Raw genomic sequence first — 17,730 nt, forward strand, 5'->3', positions numbered from 1 at the left:
TTTATATCATCTCCCTCCCTCCGAACAATATAATTATTCTAATGGAGCTTTTGTATGAGGTAGCTCACTTGCTTCTTTTATATTTTTTTGGACAATGTTAGGTATCCCGTTGGAAGCTTCCTACTCTTTTTTTTTTTTTTTAATTTTTTTTCCTTCGTGATTAAGAAAGTATTGTTCAATAATATTGTGAATTTCTTTTTTCTTTTTTAAATATTTTATAGTGTTAAAAACATTATGTGAAAAAACTTAAGTTTTTTTTTTCACATTATTTTTTTAACACTTTTAATACTTAAGGAAAAAAATTCACAATATTGTTAAATAACACTTTCTTAATCACTAAATAAAAAAAATAAAAAAATAAAATAAAAAATTAGAGTGGGAGCTCGAGTGGCGAGACCCATATAAGAATTGGGCCTATAAGCCTATAGAATTTCAAATCATATTCTCAATACAACATAAGCCTATAATATTTCATGAGCTTATAAACAATTAATTAAACTTTTTAACTAAATACATGTAAAAATAAAAAAATCAATATTCATCATGTAAAATGCATGCAACATACAAGATGCAATCAACTACATATTACATTGTTTGAATTAATTTGCTAAGAATATTACAAAACATATACATTACTTTAATTAAACTCTAATACATAAAAATTAGAAATTTTTCCAGGATTACTTTTCAATGCCACAACATAGGCAGCACCATTTTGGCAAACAGTTGCAAGTTTTGCTAGGGGGCTTCTTCTTGGCAGGAGCATCAAATCCATAAAGTGCTTGCCTTCTAAAAACACATCCAGTCCCAACATATATGATTTAAGTTGAATTGGGTTCATATAAGGATTTAAGTTGAATTGGGTTCATATAAGAATTGGGCTTGAAGTAATGGTCTGACCCATATGTTGGGTCCAACCTTTCAAACCTTTGGATTTAAGTCCATTAGGCTGAATCATATCACAAGACCCATGTCCATGGGTTGACCCAGAACGGTTTGACCATTGACCTTGACTTGCTTGACCAGTCGACCCGACCTGTTTGAATGGATTCAGATCATAAAATATAATAATAATTATTTTTTTTTCAAAAAAAAAAAAGAATTTAAAAAATTTATTTCTCTTAATATCTCAATAATAGATATCATTTAATATTTTCTTATTTATATACATAATTATTTTTTTAAATATTCAATTCCAATTCATACATATGGCTTAGAGAAATTAATGTGATATGTCGCTTAAGTGACTTCTATCATGAAAATTTTCTCCTTGGCCTAAAAAGGTGAAATTTAGTGAATTGCATCTAGTTACATCTAAATCCATGTGAATAAAAATCAGCCCAAAGGAAGATTTTTATTTGGTCGAGTCCTAGATGATATAAGGCAGTTAATTGTAAATTGTGTAATTTTTGGGATTATCCTGTCCAAAAACTTGATTGCAATGATGCACTAGGTATCTCATAAGGGCTCATTTTTATAAAATCATAAAATTTTCTTTTAATTTTATGTCAAGTTGTCTAATTGATTTTGTTGATCAATTAAACTAAAGCTTGAATGATGATAATTATGGGTCAATACATTAAAATTGTGAGATATTTATTTATTGTGAATTTATTTTGTTTCACTTCTAGTGAATGCATATATGATATGTGTCAATTTGAATAACATTCAAATTTTTAACGGATCTAATTTGGCAAAATAGAAAGAGCATGTTACTATTGTTCTTGAGTGTATGAATTTGGATTATGCGCTCCGGGTTATGAGCCTCCCAAACCTACTGATCAGAATTCTACTGATTAGAAGACAACTTATGAGAAATGGGAGTGCTATTATTGCACGAGTCTTATGATAATAAATCATTCTATTCGAGGTGCAATGCTTGGAAAGAAAAATGCCAAGAAGTACCTAAGTCAATTAGCAGACTAATTCGTTACAATGGAAAAGGTAGAAACATACGCTTCCTAGCAAACTTGTCTCAATGCGGTATAATGGGAATATAAGAGAGTATATTATGAAATGTCAAATCTTGTTACTAGCTTGAGAGCACTAAAGTTAGAGTTTTCTTATCAAATTCTTGTGCATCTCATTATGATTTCCCTTCCTGTACATTTTTGTCCCTTTAAGATTAATTATAATACTCAAAGGGAGAAATGGACTCTTAATGAGCTCATTGCTCATTGTGTGCAAGAGGATGAAAGGTTGAAACAATAAATGTTTGGTACTTAGTCCCTCTGTAAAAGACCTAGTGAGGATCTGTGGTGCCATGGGTGCCAGCCATACGACAACACCCAAGATTTGAATCGGGTAATTAGGCGTTCAACATTCGCTAGGAAGTGCAAGTGGAAGGAAAAGATATATGGTTTGTAGCGAAAAAGTGAAGGTTTAGTCTAAAAGCTAGATATTATAGTACCATTAATTTAATAAAACTCATACATGTATTTCCACAATATCCACATGATACTTCATTCCTTAAATAATTATACACATGTCTAATTGCTTGATTTGTAAACCCCAAATAAGGTCGATCAAATACACTTTGTCGTCTGACTACTATTTACAAGTACAATTTCCATAGGCTGACAAGTCCTACAATAAAAAATAGGCCTACTCGCTTATTGCTCGGGCTGGGTTGGACATGGCTCAAGGAAAATAGATCGAAGTCTAGGCATGTTTTTATGTAATATATGAACTTATGTATGGTAAAAGGACTTTATAATTTTATTTAAATGATTACAACTGCAAACACTCTTTTAATTTTCAAAATATGCTTGAGTTTTAATTAGGGGTGTAAGACTATTGATCCAAAATCGATAGTCTTATTGGTCGGTTTCAGGGTATGGTTTTTTTAGACTAGACCGGACCAAGACTGACCGAATGTATATATATATTTTAATATTATATATAATATATTATTTTATATAGAATTTGTGTAAGTTAATTATTTAATATTCATTAACCATATATAAAATGTTAAAGAGATCACTTAATTTTAGTTTTACTAATTTAATTAATTTTGTGTATTAATTTTTATGTTAAAAAAAAGAAAAGAGGAAAAAAAAATGTTCATGGACCAAATGAACGCACCGGACCAATAGCTAATGGTTTGATCCGGCAAAAATGATAGACCAAAGTTTCGGTCCGTGGCCCCTCCCAGATTGGACCAGACCAATTATATCCCTACTTTTAATTTTAAGATCTTTTACCCTGGGAAGGAAAAGAAACATTTTATAAATGTCTGTAATTCTCATTTCATATTCTAAAACTACCTTTTAAACCCCTTAAATCCCACTACAACCATGAGTATTACATTTTTGCAACACACAACCTATTTAGTGTCAACAGTCAGTAGCCTTTAGCCGCCTCCACATACGATGCTCTTCCATCTTAACATTCCCATTCTTAAGAGCTTTGACTAATATTTCCCCTGCTCTACCAGCCTTCACTACAAACCTGCATACATGCATTTTGTAGTTTCCGCGGCCAATAAACTTCTGGAAGAGATTTTCAACCATTCAAAGCTCCATGGTAAAAAGACTTTAATGCCTTCAAGCTCTCCCTTCTAGAATGATCAACATACCATTCTGGCTTCCTCCCCCTATACTCTTCAAGGCCAGAAATCGATTGGAGGTATTGGAACATCATAGCACAAGCAGTGTTTCCCACCCAAAGAGATTTCGCAACCCCCCTTCTTCCCTCTACCTAAGACAGTCTCCACCAAGGAAATTAAGTATGCAACACTCATCCTTCCTAATGACATTGAACGGCATCCACCACTACTTCGACAAACAACCGTTATCCCATCCTCTATCCCAAACGCAAAAAGCTTTGCCTCAATAAAGACTGATAAAAAAATCGATACTGTATGCAATCCACCAACGAAACTTACAGACATAAGATGAATTTTGGATACAGTTTTGCGACAGGTACCCGGGGTTGGGTACCTTTGGGGGAATCGGCTGGCATTGTCAGCCGATATATTAAAAACAAAAAAATAAAAACACAGTGAAATGAAACCCAACTGAAGAAAGAGAAAGGAGGAGTGCCATTTGGGAGAGAGAGAGCGCCGGCAGTCTAAGAGTGAGAGAGTGTCGTCTGAGAGAGTGCCGTCCTTGAGCAGTGAGGAACATATTTATTCGTTTTACTGAAGTTTTCTTTGGATATGAACATTGTTTATTTTGAAAAGAATAGATCCAGATGAAGAAGAGGAGCTTGATGTGTATCTATAGACAAAATCTAAATATTGGTTTTAAAGTTTGGATTTAAAGTTCAGTACGAAGAAGAGGGGCTTGATGTCTCTTGTAAAAAAGTTTGGATATTTCATAATCTAAAATATGGGAAATTGGGATTTAAAATTTCAGTTTCAAGGTGTTAGAACAGATTACAAAGAGATGTAGTAGCAGCAAAGTGGAAGAAAGTGAAGCGAAATATGTCTCTTCATGTTCACTGTCATATAAGTGGAGGCTGCTTTCTCTTGGATTTGTTTGCTAGGCTCAGATACTTCATCTTCTGCAGAGAACTACCAGTGGTAAAAAGTCTCTTATTAATTCCCTCTTATTTTTATTTCCAATTTTTTGTTGAATCAGTCGCTTATGAAAGCAAGATTTGTATGAACATGTTTTGAAGGCCTTTTTCCAAGGAGATGGGTATTTGTTCAAAAACAATTCGGAATTGCAGGAGGCTTTGGTCTGGGTTTACTTTCACAATGACGAAATGATGCAGGCAAGCCCAGAGCTTATCAGAAAAATACTCGAGCCATACCAAGAAAATTGCAAGTTTCCGTGGATAGATGAAGAAGACGAACCGTGCTCTATTCGTGAATGTTGGTGTTCTGTCATTTGGGTTAAACTTAAAATGCGCCGTTTTAATTTTTTGAGGGATGGGTACGCGGGGGTTCCGCAAGCCAGATGCAAGTAGACTTTTTGTTTTGGATAACCCAATTTGAAGTACTAGTGTCAAGAAACTAACAGTTAGAAAAGACAGATGAAGAGACTATCTCCTATGAGAATCACCTGAGATTTCTGTGTGTGTGTGTGTGAGAGAGAGAGAGAGAGAGCCATGTATAAAATGACACTTAGAAGAACGGGTTTTTAACAACTTAGAAGACAAGTTTTACAATTTAAAATTAAAATAATAATAATAATAATTTCTTGTAGTGAAGGGTGGAAATGAAAAAAGAAAGAGAAAAAGAGAAAAGCAAGGGAAGGAATATCTATTGCTTCTAGTTTGTTGTTATTCCACATGAATACCTATTTGCTTCTAAGTTATAAGTAATATTCCTCACCCCATAAACTTGTCCTTCTCCCCAGGAGAAATAAGGAAACCTTAGTCGATGTTCCTCCAAAGTCCTCTAAGAAAAGAACCAACTTAATGTCCAGTTTGTTGTATCCCACATATCAACACTAAAAGGAAGGCCAATAACATCACTCTTTTAAAATGCAAGGTTTTAGAAATAACAATTCCAGCTACATCATTTACTTCGATGATGTATGCAATAAATCAGCGTAATGTAGAAGTCCTACTGGAAGAGAATGGTATTCAGCTAAAATTAACAAATTAAATGAAATTCAAACAAATAATATCCAAATATCCACTAAGCCACTCTCCAATTGTGTGTGATAAAAGTTGAAGCCAGATTCAGATGCAATAAAACCAAATTGATTCATAAAACTTGCCCCGCCCTGTCTTAAAAAGCCCCTCCTGTACTGCCATGTAAATTCAAGCTGACGATTTAATTATCTACTACCAATAAAAAATTTCATTTCTGCATCCTCTTTGACAATAATACTCAATCCTTCATCCAAGGCATAAGAAATATACAAGGACTATCACCAACATTTCTCCATAGATATCTATGTGGTGTGTAAATGTGGTTGACCATAGGCATGAGCTTCCAGTAACATAATCAGAGTGTTCAACAAGGTAATAGATCCACCTACTTCAGTCCTAGGAAGCATTTTCCGACCTCGGTTGCATTGTTCAGAAATATATATATATATATACCAAAATAATGTAAGTATTCATTGTCTTTTTCAATTGCATTGCACATAATAACCCTTGAGTCTATAAGATGATTGTCACTTAAAGCAAGGACCAAAAATCACTTAGACATGCTATAACCACAACCAAAAATTCTGCAGTATCTCATCATCTCTACAAGTAGCCAAAAGCTATTTGGCCAGCAATCTCCAATTCACACCTAGTTCAAACTCAAATTCCAGGGTTGATGCCACAACCGGGCAAAGTCTCCCAAGAAATATTACTCAAATAAAATCACTTAATAAAAACAATGGTAGTCTTTAGAAGCTAGCAAAATTTATAACAAACTGCGATTGAACAACGAAACAAAAATAAGAAAAAACAAAAGGTCAAATGAATGGCCCCTGATATTTTCACAAGATTATGTAATTGTCAAAATCAGCTGATATAATATTTCTCAATTAATTATCAGAAAGAAAGCATACCTAAGGTATGGAACATGTGAATTTACATGACAAACCATGTGTCTGAATTTAAAAAACAAAATTTCTGGCCATGCTTTACCAAAAATCTCATTCTAAAGTCACCAAAATAAAAAAATAAATAAAAAAGGGAGAGAGAACACCTGTAAAGTGAACTTGTGGTTTTTGTCATGCTCACACAACTTGGAAGCGAGAACAGTGTAATACTTATTAAATACTTTCTCCTGTAAACAGCATTCTACAAGAACAAGCATGATCTCTCTGTCCTGTGAATATATGTGAAAATTAATAATTAGAAAATTAAATACAGTTGTCAAAATAAGGAGAAAACCACGAGGCACCCACCTGCTTTCCATGTAAATCCAACCTTAGAAGCTTCTCAAATGTATCAATGTAGTCCAACCCACTCATTACTATACAAAAGATCGCCCTTCTGGCATCTGTGTTCATCCTCTGTGCAGCAGCAAGCTGCAGCATTTTTTGGGCTTCAAGAATCTCTTTGTCTATATTGCTGGCAACTTCTTTAACATTGTCCACTGTGGAAGCCATGTCACCAGACAACCACCATTGGCCCTTCTTCTCAGGATCAACAAGCTTGCTCCATTTGAGCCTTCTAATTAAAACATCTTCTACCCCTAACTGAAAATAAAGAGTAACCAAGGACTCAATGTCATACAAAAAGATAATGAAAAATTGAATTGTCTTCCTAAATCAAATCTGACACTTATTATTTCGAGAAAAGCAAAATGTTAAAATAAATTTAGATTATCTTGAGTTTCCATGAGCTATCCCTATTCCTAGTCATACTTTCACGCCTAGAGTAATGATACACTTCTTTTTGGTACTGGCCATCCGGGAACAAGGCCCCAACTAATCTCAGGGGTGCACAGACTCTTGATGAGGAGTTTACTGCAAGTGCACCCCGGGCAATTAGAATTCTATTCGATGGCCCCTAGAAATTGTTTGAACCCAAGGGTTCAAACCTTAGACTTGGATGAAGCATACCACCACGACCAAGGTTCGTACCACTTGAGCTAACCCCTAAGGGTTGAGTAATGATACACTAACAACCCATTTACAACTAATTTTTACAACTTTGATTTTTTTTTTTTATTGGCACCGGGTGTCGTTATTGGCACCGGGAGAGAAGTTCTTTTTTTTTTTTTGTCAGGAAGAGGTAAACTTCGAGATGAGACCATATAACTCACAATTTTACATTGGCGTGCCAAAAAGAAGTTTCGAGAGAGCGACCTCATGGATTTTAAGGAGAGACAATAATCATGGGGAAGGAGCAAAAACATTTTTATGTACCAAGTAAAACATGCCAGCTATGACTAATGTAATGACAAAGTGGTCAATGTTAAATATTAATCAGAAGCAAAAAAAAAAAAAAGAAGCAAAGTACAAGAAACAAAAAAAAAGAAAGAATTATAAATTAAAACTCCTAGCTAAATTGAGACAAAATGACACCATTAGCGCAAAGAAATTTTATGATAATATGTGTATTTAAGTAGAGGAAAAACAAAAGATTTCAAAATACCCAACGCATACAAACTCCCATCTTACCATATAGCATTCCATGAATCAAAAGGAGAACCCACCACAATTTGTTTGGTAGATCCCAACACATTTTTTTTCCCCCCAAATTATGTACACAATGAAGTTCATAATCATTTATAAGGTTTCGGTACCAAGCTATTATAGTCAATGTATGAACCAAAACATGTTCACTGTTGTCTTGAAACTAGAATGTATATTACTTGGGTGCTTCTCTTAAAAACAATCTATCTTAAAATGAGTAATAAATAGGATGCACCCCTTATTGTGCTTTTTTACTGCAACTTGCTATTACTAGGAATAATATTTATCATTTCAAGAAAATTAACAGGTACTATTTGGACTCTTTACAGTCTTAACATTGTAATTGGATCTATGATATGATCTCAGAGACAATCTCCCACCGCGACACCAGTGGTAGCCCCTTAAAAGTTAAAAGTCAAGCCTCCTCAAACCAAAACCTATCCTCCCAAGTCCCATTACAAAAATAACAAAGAGTAATAAAACATTCTAGAAAAATATGCTGAAACTAAATGTTAAAAGAATGAAACTATTAACTAGAAAGACCTTTTGTAGCCATTTCTTTATCCGGGTGTGATGAGCGGGATCCTCTTCAGGCCTTTTATTGTTGTTCTTGATGTCACATATGGTTTCAAGCATGAATTCCATCTGCAAGCATCACCAATTACAATCTCTGCAATTATGAAACAAAAACAAAAGGAGAAGAATTCATAATAATGCTAAAACGTTTAATAAACTTGCTCTCTTGCTATTTATATTTTGTTGGCCAACTCCAGAAGAAGCTTTCAACTCATTCACCCTATTCTGAATACTGAGAATAAAAATTTTCATTGCAGAAGGATCATCACTCCTTATTTTCATTCCACAGCCTGTGCAGTTAATAGTAGTTCAAATCAGACGAGTTGCTGATGCCATCACGCAATTACAAAAGATAGAACAATAACTTCATGCTATCATAAAATATAGAATGCAAACACTAGAGCATGCAGACAAAACAAAGCAAACAATAATACCTGGTTATTGGATATATATCATGATGTTGATTTTAAGCACAAAATCGATATTATATAAAATGTGTGACATGCAAGCACTTGCCAAAAAATGGATCCCATTTGCAAACAATAACTGGTTTGGAAATATACATGATGCCGATTTTAAGCACAAAAACACAATATAAAGTGCTTGATATGCAAGACTTACTAAAAATGGACCCCCTTGAAGTTTAAAGTTGATAGAATTCTGATAACAAGGTATAAAAGCCAAAAAATCCACATATACAAAGACCAAATATCAAAAGTTTAAAGGGGCTTACATTGCAAAGTTGTCAAGATGGTTGAGACATCTATCTCCGTTAATCGCTTGCTCAGCATTATCAAAAAGCCATATATCAACTCACTGAAATGAATCGTCAGAAATACAGCTATTAGAAAGGATTGCTACATACTGTACAAAAATTTAAGGCACACTAACTGAAACAAACAATGAAACTTCTGCACAAGGACACATCACTCATCAAGCAACTACTGCAATTTAGATAGCTCAAGTTAGGGATTCAGTCACTCATGTTGTTCCTTGTAACACCCCAATGAAACGCCCAAATCACATGGCCTATACTCCAAAAGGACTAGTCAATGATACAATTGGAGCCCTATTGGAACATTATAAAGAGCAATAACTTCTTCTTCCCAAGCAATGCGAGATTCCACACACCACCTACCCTTATCCTTATCATATGGGGTATCACATTCCTGATGCTGGATATATGCCCAAAACATGGACAAATCATGCCATAATATCATAAAGAAAACTGCTTTCATTTCAACAAAAACACAATGTCCCAATACACTCTTTTCTTTTGAACGGAGTTGAAGCAATTTCAGAGCTATCATAGAATGTATAGCCTCATCTCTTACAACAAATTTGAATGTAAAGGAACTGATATTTACAGTATGTACATCACATCTGTGCATGTATTCATCATAGGATTAACTCTGCCTTCAAATTGAAGCATGTATCTTCACATGTACTGATTTTTTTTTTCACCTCTTGCCGTGATAATTTTACAGAGTAAGAGTCCAAGTTAACATAAGTTATTTACCTTGAGCAAACTCCAAATATGTACAAATAGGATAGCAGAAGAGAGAGATTTCGCAAAGAAAGAGTGTCTTCTTTGTGGTATTCATCCTGGGTAAAAAAACATAATTTTTCACAGTATATTTTTCTAATTTTTTTTATAAGTAGTCAAAGAATTTTGTAGGGAACAACTAGCAATAATGACAGTTTGATCACCTCAAAACATAGAGCAAGAGAAGCCATAAGTTTTGCACTGAAGTCAATTCCAACCAAACATGCCATCCGTGCAACAAAAGCGCCAAAAACAACAGCATACCTACACAAAGAGCAGAGGGAGTTATTAGGGGAAAAAAAAAAAAAGAAGGGGGAAAATAATAATATAGGGTCCAGTTTATATATACAAATAAAATAGCTCCATCTTGTGACATTCAACAAGTTTTCTGGATTGACATAATCCACAAAACCCAAAAAAGAAAAAAAGAAAAAAACTTTTTATAAGAAAATAATCATTATCCATCAAAACTCCCTTGTATATGAAATTTTGGTCGTTGGATCAATAAAGCTGACAAAGTATATAAATGGAATAATGAGTCAACATTAATTAATTAAAATTTCCGAAATAAAATTTAGAAGCAAAGCCATCTATAGAGTAAGGAACAGAAAAGTTTTGATTTTTCTTTTCAACATTACTGCCAAATCTATCGAAAAGAATTGAACTCTCGAAGTTCTGTTTGCAAAAGATAGAAGATGTGTTTGGGGACTCTTTCATAGATACAAAAGATCTATAACAAAACAATTAACAGTAAATAAATAAATAAATTGTACAAAAAATATATTCGAGGATTTCTTTAGATAGATAACATATTCACTCCATATAAAACGCAGTTTCCAAAATTAAATTGTTCATTTTCCTCTTTCTAACATACGTTCCTTCTTTATGACGTAAGCAAATCTTGAGGGCAAAAATTATGTGATTTATCTGCCTCTTTTATCCAGCGACTGCGAGACTCATCATGCGTGCCGAACCACGATGACGTGGTTCAAAAGATGTCATGCAACTTCTAGAGCACGTCCAGTGTTTTAAATGTGCTGAAAATATTATAAAGAGTATTTCCAGTGTTGTTGAACTAAACTTGATTTTAAATACGACAATTCTAATATTCTTGAAGAGTTCTAAAAATATTATAATTGTCAGAAATTATTTTAATATCATTATTAAAATGATTTCAACTATTTAAGATATTATGTGGTTTAGATTATGTTAAAAGCTTTTATTAATTAGATGATTTTATTCTCTTTAATATGTTAAGTGAGACTTCATCATTTTATTAATAATAAAGGAATATTATTTTATAAACTAAATTTAGTTTAAAATAATATTCTACCTTAATTCCTCTAAAAGTTTTTAATTAAGTTAATATTTTACATATTTTGAAATCAGTATTTGAGATCTATCGTTAGATCGTTACTTGGATCCCGAACGAAGGGACTGGGTTAAATACACAGACCCCTCCCTTTCTCCCTCACTTTTCTCCATCTCTCTCTCTCTCCTCCCTCTCCCTCAAGTGTACGCAGTACGCTGCATCTCTCTTGCCCGATGCTCCATCTCACAGCCCGGCGCCATCGTGCGTCGGCAGCTCTCACCTCCACCACCGCCGGCATCCCCATCGTCGTTGTCCCGCGCGGCAGCTTCCCCTTCCCCCACGCGAGCAACTCTCTCCTCTCGGTTTCCTCACTTCGCATAGCCTAACGCCGCCTTTGCAGCCCCGCCGCTGGCCACCAGCGCACCTCTAGCCATCATCGGCGATAGCCCCATCGAACCCAACCCTTCACGGCAGCTCTCTCCCTCTCTTTCCGAAACGGGTTATCACACGGGTTCCTTACCTGTTCACCATCGTGTGCCGCAGTACACGGCCACCCACGGGCTCCAAGCACTGTCGCGATCTCCCCCTTCCTCCTCCACATGACCGGAGGCCCATAGCCTCCCCTTGATCCACCACATGAGGCTCCTCCTCAGCATGGGTTTTACCCCCTCCCCGGCCGTGCACCGCCACCCACGGCATGTAACCGCCACCTTCAGCCTCCTCAAGCCACCACCAAGCCATCCTGACCACCCTTGGCCCCGATCTGCCATCCATGCACGCACACTCTCCCTCGCTCTCTCAAGGGCTTTTCTCCCTTCTTACACAGCCATTCCCTCCCTCCTCCACTGTGGCGCCACCCCAGTGCCATCATGAGCTCCACCGCACCTCCCTTAGCCGAACCTTAGGTCCAAACCACCACTTTGAGTGGTGGTTAGTCACTGCATGTGATGGATAGCCACTGCGCGTGGCTAATCACCACTGTACACGGCTAGATCCGCCGTGTTATGCTCCTTTTCACCACTCCAAGACTACCATGAGCACTTCCAAGACCACACCTAGCTATCCAAATGCCTAAACGGTTCCCATACGCGGTTTAGCCACCACGTACGACCCTTCCGACGTCTTCAACCGTGACGGTCAACGAGCAATGCACGGGTTATCCCGTCGATGGTATAACTCTCTATCCCTTGTTATTATGTTAGATATTGATTAGTTGACTAGGTTGTGGACTGTGCTGTTGGTATTGTGGAGTTGTGTTATTGTGATGTGGTGTTGTGTAATGAAGTGTTGGGCATATCTGTGCAGTGTGGAGAGGTGATATGCTGTGTAGCAAAGTGTTGGGCTTGTATGTGTAATGTGTTGTGAAGTGTTGTGGACTATGCTACATAATGTGGTTATGGAGCCTGTACTGTATGGGTGATGTGGTGTATGTAGAATGGGAAGAGTACACGCTGAGTGTACTCTGTGTGGCATGATGTGTATGAAGGGAGTACATGTGGACTGTACTCCGTATGGCAGAATGATGCACCATATGGCGGGTACGCCGTAATTATCTTCAGAGGTGGGGTGTGTTGGGCAGTTCAAGCACATCGGTCATATTTATCTTCTTTGATTCCTAGTGAGTGCCAAAAAATTTTTGGCCTCCCATATATTTCTTATTCTATGCTTTGTTTGCTCGTGGATGAGATTTTTCGATCCATGGCAGATGAATAGAATTCTCCCATGGCTACCCAGAAATCCGCCGTGAGCCTTTGTTTCAACACATGGAGAACAGAGTACGACCACCTCCCATATATGCCGTCCGTGTTTTCTTCCATCGCCACGCCGGTGGAAGCTAGCTTCAAACGGGATGCTTCACCTCCAAAAGCCCAATCCACCACCACCGAAAGTAACCCCACTATCGAGTTGTCCACACCGCAATCTCCCTCGAAGCTGCACCCCCACGAACTCCCCACAACCCACGTCCACAGCCCTATGTTTAGTTAGCAGCACTGTAACCTCGATGCACCACCACCTTAACCCATTTTTCCTCCACCGTGAACCACCGTCATCCAGTCACCTGCTCAAAGAAAACCAAATATCTATGTTTTTAAACATGGAAACAGAGCATGTTTTGTGCCCAACCAGTTTTCGTCGGAAGTTGCGCTAGCAACTTGCCACCAGGGCAGCATGGCCTAGCCATGACACATGGTCCCAAGACTTTTCACCACGTCGTCCAATTATTTCCGTTACTCCTTTGTGTCGCTTGACGATATGCTTCCTCTCGGTCCCTTTTCGATTAAACTCTCTCTCTAAACTCCACCACATGCCACGAAGGATGCCGTCGTGAGTTCACAAGTATGTTTATTTTTCTTCGTCTTCAATTCATCTTCTTCTTGTTTCTACTACTTTCTCTTCTGTCGAGCGGCTGCACCATTTCTTCTCGTATCTAGCTTTGCGAGCGTCCAGAGGTGTACACAGGTAAGCCCTAATTTACTGAGATCTATTGTTATTCTGTCACTCCAAATATGCGTTCTGGAAGAGGATGCTTTGATTTGCGTTCAATCAAAAAAATTTCTTCTACTAATGGATTCGTGTGGTTGTATGTTGGATGCTATATTTTTGTTTTTCTCTTGGAGAGAGTTTTGTTTTCGTTATCTTGTAAACCTAGAAACATATGAATATTTAATTGAGACTTTCTCATATTGTGCATTGCTCTTTGTCTATTAGTTATATATATTTTTAGGAAGAAAGCGATGATTCAGGTCTCATAATTCATATTGCGTGAGTTTTTTTTTTTTTTTTTTTGCTAAATTCATATTGCGTGAGTTAGAGTTATATTTGAAGATGATATCTTTTGCAAAATATTGAATATGTAATAAGATGATTTCCTCATGGTGAAACGCTTTTTGCTTCTATATTGTTTCCAAACTCTTATGCGATCTTCGAAGGTCTTCTTGGATCTCGAAATTAATGATATGATTTGGGTTCATTTGGGTTAGGTTCACTGGGGAAGATCCATGACCTGTCATCTCATGGGTGACACTGGAAAGTATAAAATTTACTAGAAAATTAGCTAATATCTATGATTGATGAATTTGTTACGGTTCATATAGATCGATAAAGTCTTGTTAAATCTGACCTATTTAACAAGTTTGTGGATTTCTATTTTTTTAAGTTCTAGTTGCTACTTTTTAGAATAGCTGTTGGGTTTTTTGCTAGTACTCAGTGGATTGCTTCAATGGTAGGTGTTCATTAATCAAATTTCTCTACACTGTGATCACATTTGTTTTACAGAGTACTTGCTACACCTTTCTAGTGTCGATTCGTTAAGCTGATAGCCCTTGCATGTATCCGCTGGCATGTTCTTATGTGGAAATATTTGTCTCAGTTTACCTTATTGTTTCCCTTATTCATGGATTCTCTTCTGGCGGTTGCTTGAATGTTGCTCGATCCCAATGATTGAATAGATGTAAATCAGTTTCGGCCTTGTCTAAATTTGGATGTTGATAACTACCCTTCTGAGTGAGCATACTTATATTTTTGTTATGATATTTGTTGATGGGGTGTAAGCACAAATATAAATAATAAGTGACGAGTGGATCCTATCTCCTTTTGCTTATAACTCTCTCCCTCATTAAAACCTTCTCTTTATTTCTGGGGCAGGCCGAATGGGTCGAAGACGAGCAAGATATTACCACTAGATCAAAAATAAGCCATATCCCCTTTTTGGAGTGGAACGTGTAAAAAGAAGGTGTAAGCTGGTCAGTCCCAATGGCAAGGTCTCCCCTTTTTGGAGATTGTGGTATTCTATTTGGGTTACTAGAGTATGGATCATTGTTTTGTATTACATTTTGGAAATTAGATAGTTTAATTGTATTTAGGAAATTTATAGTTTATGTATTACTTGAAGAATAATCCGTTTAAGCCTTACTTTTTTTTTTCACAGCAAAAGGAAGAGGCCAATAATACTTTTTATTAGTTTAGAAAGAGGATATATATATATATATATATATTTTGTTTTAAGTTGTATTAGTTCAAAAAGAGGGGAAATAAATAAAACTGTTTTCGTTTGTGGGTGTCTATTTTTGTGCATTTTTAAATTTTGTGGATGGTATATTGTAAATTTAAATCGCTCAATTATCAATATTTGTAAGTGCTGATAATACAATCTCTAAAATGTTGGGACTATAATTTATCAGCATTTGTAGAAGTTGGTAAAATAACGCTCAATTATTGGCATTTGTAAGCGTTGATAATATAGTCTCCAAATGTTGGGACCAAAGAAATTTATTGGCACATGTAGACTTCAATAAAATAAAATTACATCTATTCATGGTTATCGAAAAAATAAATAACTAACTAACAACTTCATTTTCGGCATTTTGAAGCGTCGATAAAACAGTCTAGAGCGTCAGGAGTATAAAAATTTAGTGACACTTGTAGACGTTGGTAAAATAAACTACCTCGATTGGTGGGTGCCTATTTTTGTGCTGATAAAAAAACTACCCAATTACTGGAATTTGTAAGCGCCGATAATAGTCTTCAAAATGCCAATACCAATATAATTTACCGGCGCTTATAGACGTCAGTAAAATAAAGAATGATTATTGGCATTCGTAAGCGTCGGTAACACTAGCTACAAAATGCAAGTATCAAAATAATTTACCGGCATTTGTAGACATCACTAAAATAAAAAATAATTACCGACATTTGTAAGCGCTGGCAACACAGTCCTCAAAACGTCGGGTGCAACATATATTAACGGCAGTTGTAGACGCCGGTGAAAAAAAAGTGTTGTGGAGGAATTGGTCGATTGCCGGCATTTGAAAACAAAACACTGGTAACCAAAAATGGGATGGTGGCATAAATGCCGGAAAATAATATTCCCGACCCTTAAGTGTCGGCACTTGAGTTGTGTAGGTAAACAAATGCAGGTAAAACCATTACCGGCATTTATTGTCATATTGCCGGCGTTTATGGGACACCGGCAAACTACCATTTTTTTTGTAGTGCATTGGTAATCATATAAAATATTTCTTAGTAATATCAATAACAAGTTGATCAAAACATTAATTACCGGTAGCCAATAGTTAATAGCCAATAGCCAATATTTCTCAAATTCTTGGTCACTGAAATAATGAAACAGCAAGTTTTTTATCCGTTCAGAATATTTTCTTCCAAAATCCCCTTTCAGAGAGACATGACGACAACGCCAAAGCTCCAGTGTTTAAAGGTGAGAACAACCATCAGATATGGTCTGCAAACCATCATCAGTCAGCTAATTCCCAACTTTGAAAGTCCATTTTATTTCAATTTTGATTAATGAAATTCTGATGGGGGATTGTTTTATTGGCTAACTGTCATCTATAAATAAAACTAATTGATACAGTTTTTACTGCTTTTCTAATGAACATCTTAAACATTCCAGGAAATTGTAATGTTTGTTAATTTGAGTGCATGGTTCTCCTGATCTCCCCATCTCTCGTCTGAGTATATATTAATAAATCAGACATAAAGTAGGACTTCTGGTACATTAGTCTGCTTTACGGTGCTTTAATTTCAGTTTTCTTTCTTTCAACTTTGAAGGAAATAAAGATGCATAACTTTGATCCCTTCTTTTAAGTTGGTAAATTAAGGAAGTTGTAGAAACTTCCTTGTTATTTGTTTGAACTTGTAGTATCCCATCTCCATGCTTTTTACATGTTAATTTTGTAGTACCCCTTCGAATATTGAGGCAACGCTTGTGTGAACGTGTAAATATTAGGCACCAATGTTTGAACGTTAATTGATTTGATATTGAAGATATATATTTTAATTTAAAATATTTGAGAATTGAAGTGCCGTGATTTAATATTAAATTTGAATATTTAAAATTAAAAAAGTTTGAGAATTGAAATACAAAAAATCTACTAGATATATTAAATAATATTGTTCATTACATATATTAAAAACAAAATACAAAATATGCTAAAAGTTTGTAAACAACACTCAGAACGTGTTGTTTACAAATGACCTCAACTCCTCAGTCAATGACAAGACCTTGTCGTTTAGGATATTTACACCATGGACAATCTTGACGATAATGTGCTCTAGATGCACAATCTGTCGATCCATGTGCATACTAATATTTGTGATCATCACATCAAACTAAGCAGGCCGCACATCCTCTGCAGATGTATTTGTCGGCTGCTGACCAGTACTCCCACTATGAGGAGCAACACCGGGCCCAGATTGGATCAGAGGAAAAAGATCAAGGATAGGTCGAGGCTGACGTC

The sequence above is a fragment of the Juglans regia genome, chromosome 4 (assembly GCF_001411555.2).
Source record: "Juglans regia cultivar Chandler chromosome 4, Walnut 2.0, whole genome shotgun sequence".
NCBI lineage: Eukaryota > Viridiplantae > Streptophyta > Magnoliopsida > Fagales > Juglandaceae > Juglans > Juglans regia.